Source organism: Perissodus microlepis, chromosome 3 (assembly GCF_051167445.1).
Source record: "Perissodus microlepis isolate ML-2025 ecotype Zambia chromosome 3, ASM5116744v1, whole genome shotgun sequence".
NCBI classification, from domain to species: Eukaryota; Metazoa; Chordata; class Actinopteri; order Cichliformes; family Cichlidae; genus Perissodus; species Perissodus microlepis.
This window is the reverse complement of record NC_140463.1, coordinates 51,471,111-51,481,825: the sequence shown is the minus strand read 5'-3', so window position 1 is coordinate 51,481,825 and position 10,715 is coordinate 51,471,111. Positions and strand designations below refer to the sequence as shown.

Sequence of the window (10,715 nt, the reverse complement as noted above, 5' to 3'; positions counted from 1 at the left end):
GAAATAAACATAAACAAAATATAGTGTGATCCACCAGTCTATATCTGCTGTGATTACAGCCCGGTACAGGTATAAATCCACAAAAGCGCCACGAGATTTCCGCACAAACTAATGAATCAGATCTAGCTGCTAATCGTTAGCGTCACGGCTAATTCACATCGCTACCAATAACTTATATACTAATGACACGTAATAATATCACAGATGATAGATTAAATAGGTTTTTGATAGATGCTTGTGCATTGTTAAAGTCTTATATGTTGAATTGATCTGAGTATGTCATCTGTTCAAAGCCTCTCCCAGTCAGTGCTGTTCTCTATGCCTGTCTTACTCTACATGATATTTTGTAACATCAGCATGCTAAAGGACTTGTTTGGAAGAGACTGCTATTTTATACGCTAAAATATGTTTTTCTTCTGGGCCAAGTTGGTGAAAACACTTTATTATCCTCTAATAGATTTTTTAAATGCTTGGTGATGGTAGTACCCAAAACTAGCTGCATCAGGTACTTCCCTGTGTATTTGGAGAGGATCAGAAGTCCCGGGAATAAAAAAGCAACTAATTATTTATCTGCACAGCCGTACAAGTGGCTGACTGCTAGTTTGGTCCTCTGAGGCCGTGCCCTAGTCAGTGTGTCTCACTAGATTTCTCTCTCTTCTGTTAATTGAGCGGTTTTGTTTGTTTGTTTTGTGCAGTTCTGGTTAATAAGTGAAATTAATAAAAGCCCCAGAAATTTTTTCATTGCATTTCTGTTTGTTCTGTACTTGCTAACTGTCAGTTCAGAAGAAAATGTAGCTGCTGTTTGTCAACAAACTCAGTCCCTTTGCCCGATAATTTGTTTAAAAAAAAAAGCCTACATATATATTTATAAGCTGAGTTATTATATAGCTGAATAATTATATCTTTCAATTCATAACTAATAATGTTTTATTTTAAATTTGTGTCTTTTAGCTTCTTCTGCTTATTATTGTTATCCATCCACTTTCTTCTGCTTATCAAGGACTGGTTTACCCAGGCAGCAGCCTAAGCAGAGAAGCCCACATCTCCCTCTCCCCAGCCATCTCCTCCACTTCTTCTGGGATAACACCAAGACATCCTCAGGCCAGCTGAGAGATATAGCCTCTCCAGAGTGTCCTAGGTCTGCCCTGGGCCTCTTTCTCCTTTTCTCATCAGCCTCTCTTCAACGTGTAGGAATAGCAGCTCTACTCTGAGCCCCTTTTGAGTAACTGAACTCCTCAGCCTGTCTTTAAGGGAGAGGCAACACCCTTAGAGAAAGCTAATTTTTTTCATCGGTCAGTCCTCTCCTCACCTGTCCCCAAACTCGTAAACAAGAGAAGATTAAAGTCCTCCGCTTGATGCTGCAAGTCATTGTTTTTTATTGTCTTTTACTTAATATATTCAGATAGTTCTAAAAAAATATATGTACAACCGTTTGTTTATGCAGTCACCATTTGTATATATACAGCAGTAATTTCAAACAAGCAACAGTGAACGCACCCGTGTGAGGCAAATTCCACAATCACAGTTCAATCAGTCCCCCCACCCTGACACTTTTTTCCACTTTAAGTGAGGAAATGGAATTAAATCTGGATACATCTTTATCTCTTTTGGACATATCAACATGTCTTTTTAAGGTTAAGAGAATATGGTCATCAGATTGGAGAAGCTGAACAATCAGAGCTGTGATAATGATATTTAAGGATATTTAAGGTGTGTTGACTGGTTCATAACGTCAGCTCATGTGAGAAAACATCCCATGCTAAAAGTTGCTGCTAGCTGCTGGTTGATGGTGAATTTATTGTGTATTTCCACAGTCTGTACAGATGAAGAGTAGCAGAGCTGGAGATGAGGCAGGAGGAAGAGTTGACTTAATTCAATTTCAGTTTATTTATATAGCGTTAATCACAACAACAGTCACCTCAAGACACTTTATACTGCAAGGTGGAGGCCCTATTGTAATACAGAGAAAACTAAATGATCAAAACAACCCCTTTTGAGCGAGCACTTGGTGACTGTGGGAAGGAAAAACACCATTTCAACTGGAAGAAACTTCCAGTAGAACCAGGTATAGGGAGGGGCAGCCTCTGAGGACTGATTGGGGTTGAGGGGAGGGAGAAAGGACAAAGGACACGCTGTGGAAGAGAGCCACTCTATGAGCTGTTCATTCAGTTTGTGGTTTAGCTTGACTCCATTAACTTTCTTAACTAATGCTTTGCCCAAATAATGTTGCAATGAATTATGGGTGGATTTTACTGATATTCTATCTTTATGTTGTCACCAAACAGATCTACAGATTTGGGATTAGCTACAGGCTCCTCCACCTCCGCTGGCTCTTCTGTCCTGCCCAGGATGGCGCCCCCGGTGCCCCCTCATCAGGTCCAGCAGTCCTACCGTCCACCCAGCAGCTCCTTCTCCCCTCTTACAGCCCCTATGAGAGCTCCATCTATGGTGGCTACAGGCCTTACAGCTACAGCTATGGTGGTGGCTACAGCCTGGGAGGATACAGACACACGCCTCACCTTGATGACGTGCCCCCAGCAGATTTGTGCAGCAGGCTGAAGAAATGGAACAGCAAGCACTCACATATTCATATGAGTACATTTTGTTGTTTTGAGAGGTGTACTCAACACAGGACAGTGGCTGCAGGTGCTAATTGTTTTGAGTTAAAAGTAATTAAGGCTGCTGTTGCAAAGTTTGATAATAGAATCTGAACCTGGTAATGTTCAGGGCTGCAGTACACGTGTAAAGATGAGTCTGCTTCTATGACATCATATGTGCCTTTGTGCAACTCTGTTACTTTACAAGTGTAAGGAAAAGCAGAAGGACTTGTTTTTGGTTAAGACCAGTTAAAATTATGAATGTCTTTCATTCAGTTTCCTTGCTTGGTTTAGACACTAACTGGGCGAGCGAGGAGGACAACCACCTGGTGGCCAGAGGAGAATATGACTTTACAGCTGCTTCTCAGGAGGAGCTTTCTATGCAAGCTGGAGAGATGCTCAACCTCGCTCCTAAAGGTGAAGAGCTTTTTACTGGCTGCGGGACATTTGATTCTGAGTGCTTTGACCCCAAACCTTCTATTTTTGTTTTCCTTATCTTAAAAATAACAGATGAGGGCTCTTCTTTTGTGTGAGCGTGCCCCATGTTTACAACTATCTCCCTCGTGTTTAGAGCTACAGCCCCGTGTGCGTGGCTGGCTCCTGGCCAGCGTGGACGGTGAGACCACCGGCTCGTCCCAGCCAACTACATTAAGATCCTCAGCAAGAGAAGAGACCGCCGGGCCACAGATGTGGAGAGGCTCGCTCAGGCCCAGCAGGCGAACACGCAGGCACCCCAAGCAACCTCAGCTGCACAAATCTGTGCCTCTCCTGCAGCCCATAAACGTACAGCATCTACCCGCATCATGTACAGTACATGAATGACCCGTCTCGTCAGATTCATTAGGCTCAGCTGTTTCCCCCTCCTGTGTGCAGTTAACTCGTTTCCCTCTGTGTGTATTTATAGTAGTGATGGCCAAACAAAGCTTTCTTAAGCTTGTGTTGAAAAACGATTCATTACTTGAAGCTTTTTAACACAGTCCTCTGTGGTGACATCTGGTGGTCAAAAATATGAAGAGCAGCTTGTCTGTGAAGGTTCTCAGTCATCCAGGTCATCGTAGTCAAAGGAGCTTGCAAAGAAAAGCGTCTGGACTTCTTTAAGTTTACTTGAAGACGTTTCACCTCTCATCCGAGAAGCTTCTTCAGTTCTAAGGTCAAATGGTGGAGAGTCCCAGATATAAACCTAGTGGGAGTATCCCCCCACAGAGGGACAAAAGGACCCCCTGATGATCTTCTAATCGCCTGAGCCAAGGTGTGAAACTGGGTGTGGGTCCCAATCAGCCAGAGTTTCGGGTGTGTTCATTGTGAAACCTGGCCCCACCTTATCATGCGAATTCCTGAGGTCAGATGGCCCAGGATGTGAGTGGGCGTTAAGGCGTCTGGGAAGGGATCTCAAAACTGGATTATAGATGGCAGAGAGTTGGTGTCGTAAACCCCCGCCTCTGTTCAAAGATGGTCGCTCACAGTGGACATAGATGGCTTCTTTCACTCCTCTTTCAAACCATCTGTCCTCTCTGTCCAAAATGTGAACATTGGCATCCTCGAAAGAGTGTCCTTTATCCTTAAGATGCAGATGGACTGCTGAGTCTTGTCCTGTGGAGGTGGCTCTTCTGTGTTGTGCCATGCGCTTGTGAATCAGAAAAACTTAGGAGAGTTTTCTCCAAGCATGACATCCCGGTGCATTTCAGACCCAGCAACACGCTCAGACAAAAAGTGGTTCACCCGAAAGACAAAACGCCAAAACACAGACTTAACAATGTGGTGTATGCTGTACAGTGCAGCGAGGAATGCCCAGACCTCTACATTGGAGAGACCAAACAGCCACTTCACAAGCGCATGGCACAACACAGAAGAGCCACCTCCACAGGACAAGACTCAGCAGTCCATCTGCATCTTAAGGATAAAGGACACTCTTTCGAGGATGCCAATGTTCACATTTTGGACAGAGAGGACAGATGGTTTGAAAGAGGAGTGAAAGAAGCCATCTATGTCCACTGTGAGCGACCATCTTTGAACAGAGGCGGGGGTTTACGACACCAACTCTCTGCCATCTATAATCCAGTTTTGAGATCCCTTCCCAGACGCCTTAACGCCCACTCACATCCTGGGCCATCTGACCTCAGGAATTCGCATGATAAGGTGGGGCCAGGTTTCACAATGAACACACCCGAAACTCTGGCTGATTGGGACCCACACCCAGTTTCACACCTTGGCTCAGGCGATTAGAAGATCATCAGGGGGTCCTTTTGTCCCTCTGTGGGGGGATACTCCCACTAGGTTTATATCTGGGACTCTCCACCATTTGACCTTAGAACTGAAGAAGCTTCTCGGATGAGAGGTGAAACGTCTTCAAGTAAACTTAAAGAAGTCCAGACGCTTTTCTTTGCAAGCTCCTTTGACTGAAGAGCAGCTTGAATCTACAAAAAAAACTGAACTGTTTCATTATGATTGCCCACTCTGCAAAGTGGAATTCACAATTGGACGTTACTGATCACGTGACTCTGGCCAAACGAATCAAGCATCGACAGAGTGCTTCTGAATCGGTGTGTTGGTGTTTTTTGACACACGCGCCGGAGCGTCAGCTTCAAGCGGGCCGTCACTAATTTATAGCATTCGTCCTCTTGTGTGCGTTACTGTGTTCCTCCATGCTGTTTTTCCTGCTTGTCATCCTTCGTGTTTTAACTCCATTCCCTCGTGTCCAGGTTTGTTATTTGGTTCTCAGCTTTCCCAGGTTAGGTTTTCCTAGTTTTGTTTCTCACCTCCCTCACCTTTGTTTGTATGTCACTCTCCATAAAAAAAGCTCGCTCACACCAGCAGTGCCTACATCTTGGGTCCTCCATTTATATCTCGACACGCAAACCCTGACATTTATTGTGTAGTTACATACAACTAGGCAGTGCTGACAAAATATGAAATTATGATGGTTCACACACATGTTGTAGGCCGGTTAGCTCAGCTGGTCCGAGCGTGGTGCTAATAACGCCAAAGTCATGGGTTCAATCCCCATACTGGCCATTCCAACAGCCATCCAAGGTGCTGTCTCATGGTAGACTGTGGTTTTTGTTTGGTGGGATCCAAGAAAAAGACCTCTGCCAACTTCCAGATGACAGATCGGGCTACGTAAGCTTTATGACCTCCATTGGCAGATGATACTCTGGCTTAGTGGGTGGATCCACTGTGCATGTGGCAGGTAGGACTACGTTTTTAAGAGCGTGATACATGGGAGAAATGCTGTGGAATGCACTTATTTCAAGCAACAATCAATTATTTCAAGCAACAATCAAGCAATATCCACCAGCCACGTGACCAACCCAACACCAGCAGTTGGCTCAAACAGACTCCAACGAACGTTCGTGAAAAGTGGGAATTTCTGCCAGACCACGTGGCCTAACGGACAAGGCGTCTGACTTCGGATCAGAAGATTGAGGGTTCGAGTCCCTTCGTGGTTGGTTGTGAGTCCTTGAGGAGCAGGCATGCGTTCCCAGTTTGTTCGCAGCAGGCCAACCTCGGATCCTTTATGTCATCCAAAATTGCTACGCTGTTGTCAATTTCATGTCCTTCAACAGAGACTCTACGAGTTCTCAAACGAGGCTCGAATGGCCAGGTTGGGGACTGAAGCCATGAACTTGGCCTTATCAGTGCCAGGCTCCAGTAGTCTTGGCTTAGAAGCAACCATAGAAAGTCAATAACATGCCATAACCTCAAGCGACATGGGTGAAAAAATCACGACTTGGAAGCAGGCTGTTGGTGGAACTCCACCTGCATAGGTGGCTTCTGATCAGTAGGAGCTTCCAAGAGTTGGCTTTCATTGGTACAGCTTGAAGAAATTTCTTGTAAACACACATTTCTCTTGTGTTCTTAACAGTTCTTCCACCCTCTTTTTTGGTATATTAGTCAACAAAAGGATGGGTTCACACACGTCGTAGGCCGGTTAGCTCAGCTGGTCAGAGCGTGGTTCTAATAACGCCAAAGTCATGGGTTCAATCCCCGTACTGACCATTTCAGCAGCCATCCAAGGTACTGTCTCATGAAAGATTGTGCATGTTCTTTGGTTAGATCAAAGAAAAAACCTCTGCCAACTTCCAGGTGAGTGATGTACGCAACTACAAATGACAGCAAACCACAAAATTCACTGACACATGACACGCTAATGAATACATTACATGCTTAGCTACAATCTCCAAATCATTTTTCAAGCTACTTTCTGGATAAATCACTCATTTCCAAAGTGTGACACAGCATACTGCATCAAAAACTGCTGCTTTATATCCTCACCTATCGACCCTAACAGTAGAAGACGCACACCATGTATTGTTTTGTGGCAAATTTCTTCTTAAAACATTTTTTGTAAGCCAACAGAAGACTTTTTTTTCTCAATATGTTGAAGTAATTTCTTCTAAACACACATTTCTCTTGTGTTCTTAACAGTTCTTCCCCCCTCTTTTTGGTATATTAGACCAAAAAAAGGGGTCGGTTTAGACCCAAGTTGTGGGCCGGTTAGCTCAGCTGGTCAGAGCGTGGTGCTAATAACGCCAAAGTCATGGGTTCAATCCCCATACTGGCCATTCCAACAGCCATCCAAGGTACTGTCTCATAGTAGACTGTGGTTTTTGTTTGGTGGGATCCAAGAAAAAAACCTCTTCCAGGTGACAGATCGGGCCACGTAAGCTTTATGACCTCCATTGGCAGATGATACTCTGGCTTAGTGGGTGGATCCACTGTGCATGTGGCAGGTAGGACCACGTTTTTAAGAGCGTGATACATGGGAGAAATGCTGTGGCATGCACTTATTTCAAGCAACAATCAAGCAATATCCACCAGCCACGTGACCAACCCAATACCAGCAGTTGGCTCAAACAGACTCCAACGAATGTTCGTGAAAAGTAGGAGCTTCTGCCAGACCACGTGGCCTAACAGACAAGGCGTCTGACTTCGGATCAGAAGATTGAGGGTTCGAGTCCCTTCGTGGTTGGTTGTGAGTCCTTGAGGAGCAGGCATGCCTTCGCAGCAGGCCAACCTCGGATCCTTTATGTCATCCAAAATTGCTACGCTGTTGTCAATTTCATGTCCTTCAACAAAGACTCCACGAGTTCTCAAACGAGGCTCGAATGGCCAGGTTGGGGACTGAAGCCATGAACTTGGCCTTATCAGTGCCAGGCTCCAGTAGTCTTGGCTTAGAAGCAACCATAGAAAGTCAATAACATGCCATGACCTCAAGCGACACGGGTGAAAAAATCACGACTTGGAAGCAGGCTGTTGGTGGAACTCCACCTGCAAAGGTCTATATATATATATAAAATGGGGAAGGCTTTAGGACCCAATGGAGGGTATAAAAGAGGAAGTAGCAGCAGGTGCTCTTCATTTCCACTGACGAGCGGCTGTGAACAATGGTTGTGTGAGTAGGTGAAGAGCCTGAGAAGTTTTAATTGTCTGCTACACACACAGTTGTTTCAACCCTCTACAGCAGAGGTTCGAGGTACAGGCTGTTTTTCTTTTAGTGTTTTTTTTTAATTTGTCGAAATGTATTTGATGTTTATTGTACTTTATGTGTTTAGTAGTGATTTTTAGAAGATAAGCCAAGATAAGCCAGGTGTGCAGCAAACACAGGGCAGGCTGCACATGTGAATTTGTCACTGTTTTTTCCTTCTTCTCCTTTTTGTTGCGTTTTTGGTTTTAGTAGGGTCACCTTTTAAAACTGTTTTTTATGCCGGGTTTGTTTTTATTTCTACTGGGCTGGTGCAATATTAGTCGGGCAATGTGCAATCCCTGAGCTGGGCTCTTACCTTAGGGGAAGTAGGTCTTTTTAGAGGTGCTCCGTGTGGATTTGCAGTGAATAAGTTTTATTAAGAGTGATTTTAGTGCCACCGATTATTGCCTGAACTAAAACACTTAGTGCATGCGATAAGTGTTCTGTTGGGCTCGTATTAATTTGGGGTGGATTTGTTTCTTTTAAAGCAACGAGCATCTGGGACCACCGGGGTAAAGCAAGCCCTCAGGTGATAGTCTTGGTGCAACCTGCCAGCAATGCAGCTATCTTGTGGTCGTTAGTGACCTTTCCCATTTTGATGTTTTAGGCCTTTTGCAAACCCTTTGTGTTCTTTTAAAATAATAAATTTTAACATATCTGACTGATATTGACCCTCTTGTCCCGTTTATTCTGGGCTCGTTCCTGTGAGGTGTGGGCCTGAAAGTTTGCACAAGTAGTATAGAGGCCCTTAGCGGTTACTCGGTGGCTTTTACCCGCTACATTATTTGGCGTTGTCGACAGGATACAGGTCATATCAGTTACGGTGTTTGGTTTTTATTTTAGTGTGGCCCTGTTTATTTTAGTAAGAGTGTTAGAGGAGAGGAGGAAAAACAGTGACATCTTCTACGGAGGAGAAGCCAACGGTTGGGCTGGCACGGGGATAATAAACCTCCTTCGCCGACCCTATGGACGACGTACAGGCCCTCTTGGAGCAGCTTCAGGAGCTAAAAGCAGCAAATGAACAGTTGAGAGACCAATTACAGGAACGTTCTCCTGTGACTGGTCCAGTGCCGGGTCCATCTACTGTGCCATCAAATATGAACGCAATAAATGAAGCTACAAATGTGTGTTACGTTTATGCACCTCGGGAGCGTAAATGCCCAAGGTTGACTGGTAAATTGTCAGTGGACTTGTTAACTGTTGACCAGTGGGTTGAAGAAGTACGTAGATGCCTGGAGATTCGTCCTATGTCAAGAGCAGCACAAGTGATGTTTGTGATGGACCATCTTGATGGCAGTGCTAAATCTGAGGTCTGTTTTCATTCGAGTACCAGTAGAGACACTCCTGACAAGATTTTTGATATTTTAGTCGAGAACTATAGCTGCACTCAGTCATATGTAGCTGCCCAGCTACAGTTCTTCCAGCGCACCCAGCGAGAAGGGGAATCTCTGCGAGATTACTCTCATGCCCTTAAATCTTTAATGGACACTGTAATCTGTAAGACACCAGGTGGTATTCCAAATTCTGATATATTGCTAAGGGACCAGTTTACTGAACATGTCCATGATGATATGCTGCGCAGAGAGTTGAAACAGCGGGTCCTTCAAACACCAGACATGTCCTTTCTTGCCCTACGCAGTATTGCCCTTAAGTGGGCTGATGTAGGTAGGCAGGGAGGGAAAACTAGGTCCCGAGCCTATTCTTGTGATACGAACTGTCAGGTAGTAGAGGGAGTTAATTCAGAGACGCATGCGGTCACCGCTAGGCCTAAGGATGACATTCTACAGATAAAAGAGTGCCTTCGAAAACAACAGGTTCAGTTGGATACGCTCATGAAGCAAATGTCTGTCCATTTTTCACAGCCCTCTCAGACTGGACTAACTCCGACCCCTCCCACAACTAGGCCTTTTCGTTTCCAGGCAGATGGAAAGCCAATTTGCCATCGGTGTGGTAGGGCTGGTCATATTGCCAGGTTCTGTAGGGTAAAACATCCAGCTATAAAGAATAGTGGTGGGTCTCATGCTGATGCACATGTACAAAGTCAGGTTGTGGAACAAGGCCCTGAGTCTCAGCCATCGGGAAACTAGGTCCCTCTGGTGCAGAGAGCCAGGCATCAGGAACAGGGTTTATAGGCTCAGCTGAAGTTGTTATGGAAGATCCCTCTCGATTAATTGGGAATTGTCCAGTGGTGGAAATAGAAATGGGGGGTGTTATAGTTCCCTGTCTTTTGGATACTGGGTCCATGGTCACCACTATTCGAGAGAGTTTCTTTGAGAAGCACTTCAGGTCGCAGGGGGTGGGGCACTTAAAGAAATGCCAATGGTTACGTCTCAGGGCAGCTAATGGGTTGAAAATCCCCTATATAGGCTACATGGAGCTTGATGTGACTGTTTTTGGTGGCACCCTGACAAAAATGGGCGTGTTAGTGGTGGAGGACCCTCTAGATGGGAGCGTTCAGCAGCCACAGATTGTGCCTGGCCTCTTGGGGATGAATATCATTAGCCGTTGTTACCACCTACTCTTTGAGCAGTTTGGCCCTCGTCTGTTTGAATCTCCTGCCCTTGAAAATGCCAGTAAGACGTGGAAAGAGACACTTCACAAGTGTCAGCGCATTGAGGCTTTGAATACATCCGGGTATTTAGGTAAAGCAAAAG

The 10,715-nt window shown here is 45.0% G+C and overlaps 3 non-coding genes and 1 pseudogene across 3 annotated transcripts; all 4 read left to right on the top strand.

Annotated features, from left to right (window-relative positions):
• Positions 1 to 476: 476 nt before the first annotated feature.
• On the top strand, positions 477 to 3,415 carry LOC146391836 (uncharacterized; annotated as a pseudogene).
• Positions 3,416 to 5,535: 2,120 nt separating this feature from the next.
• Positions 5,536 to 5,609, top strand: trnai-aau (transfer RNA isoleucine (anticodon AAU)). The gene has a single exon. It is a non-coding gene; the product is annotated as a tRNA-Ile (tRNA).
• A 361-nt stretch (positions 5,610 to 5,970) lies between these two features.
• Positions 5,971 to 6,043, top strand: trnar-ucg (transfer RNA arginine (anticodon UCG)). The gene has a single exon. It is a non-coding gene; the product is annotated as a tRNA-Arg (tRNA).
• Positions 6,044 to 7,085: 1,042 nt separating this feature from the next.
• Positions 7,086 to 7,159, top strand: trnai-aau (transfer RNA isoleucine (anticodon AAU)). Its single transcript has one exon. It is a non-coding gene; the product is annotated as a tRNA-Ile (tRNA).
• The last annotated feature ends 3,556 nt before the right edge of the window (positions 7,160 to 10,715 follow it).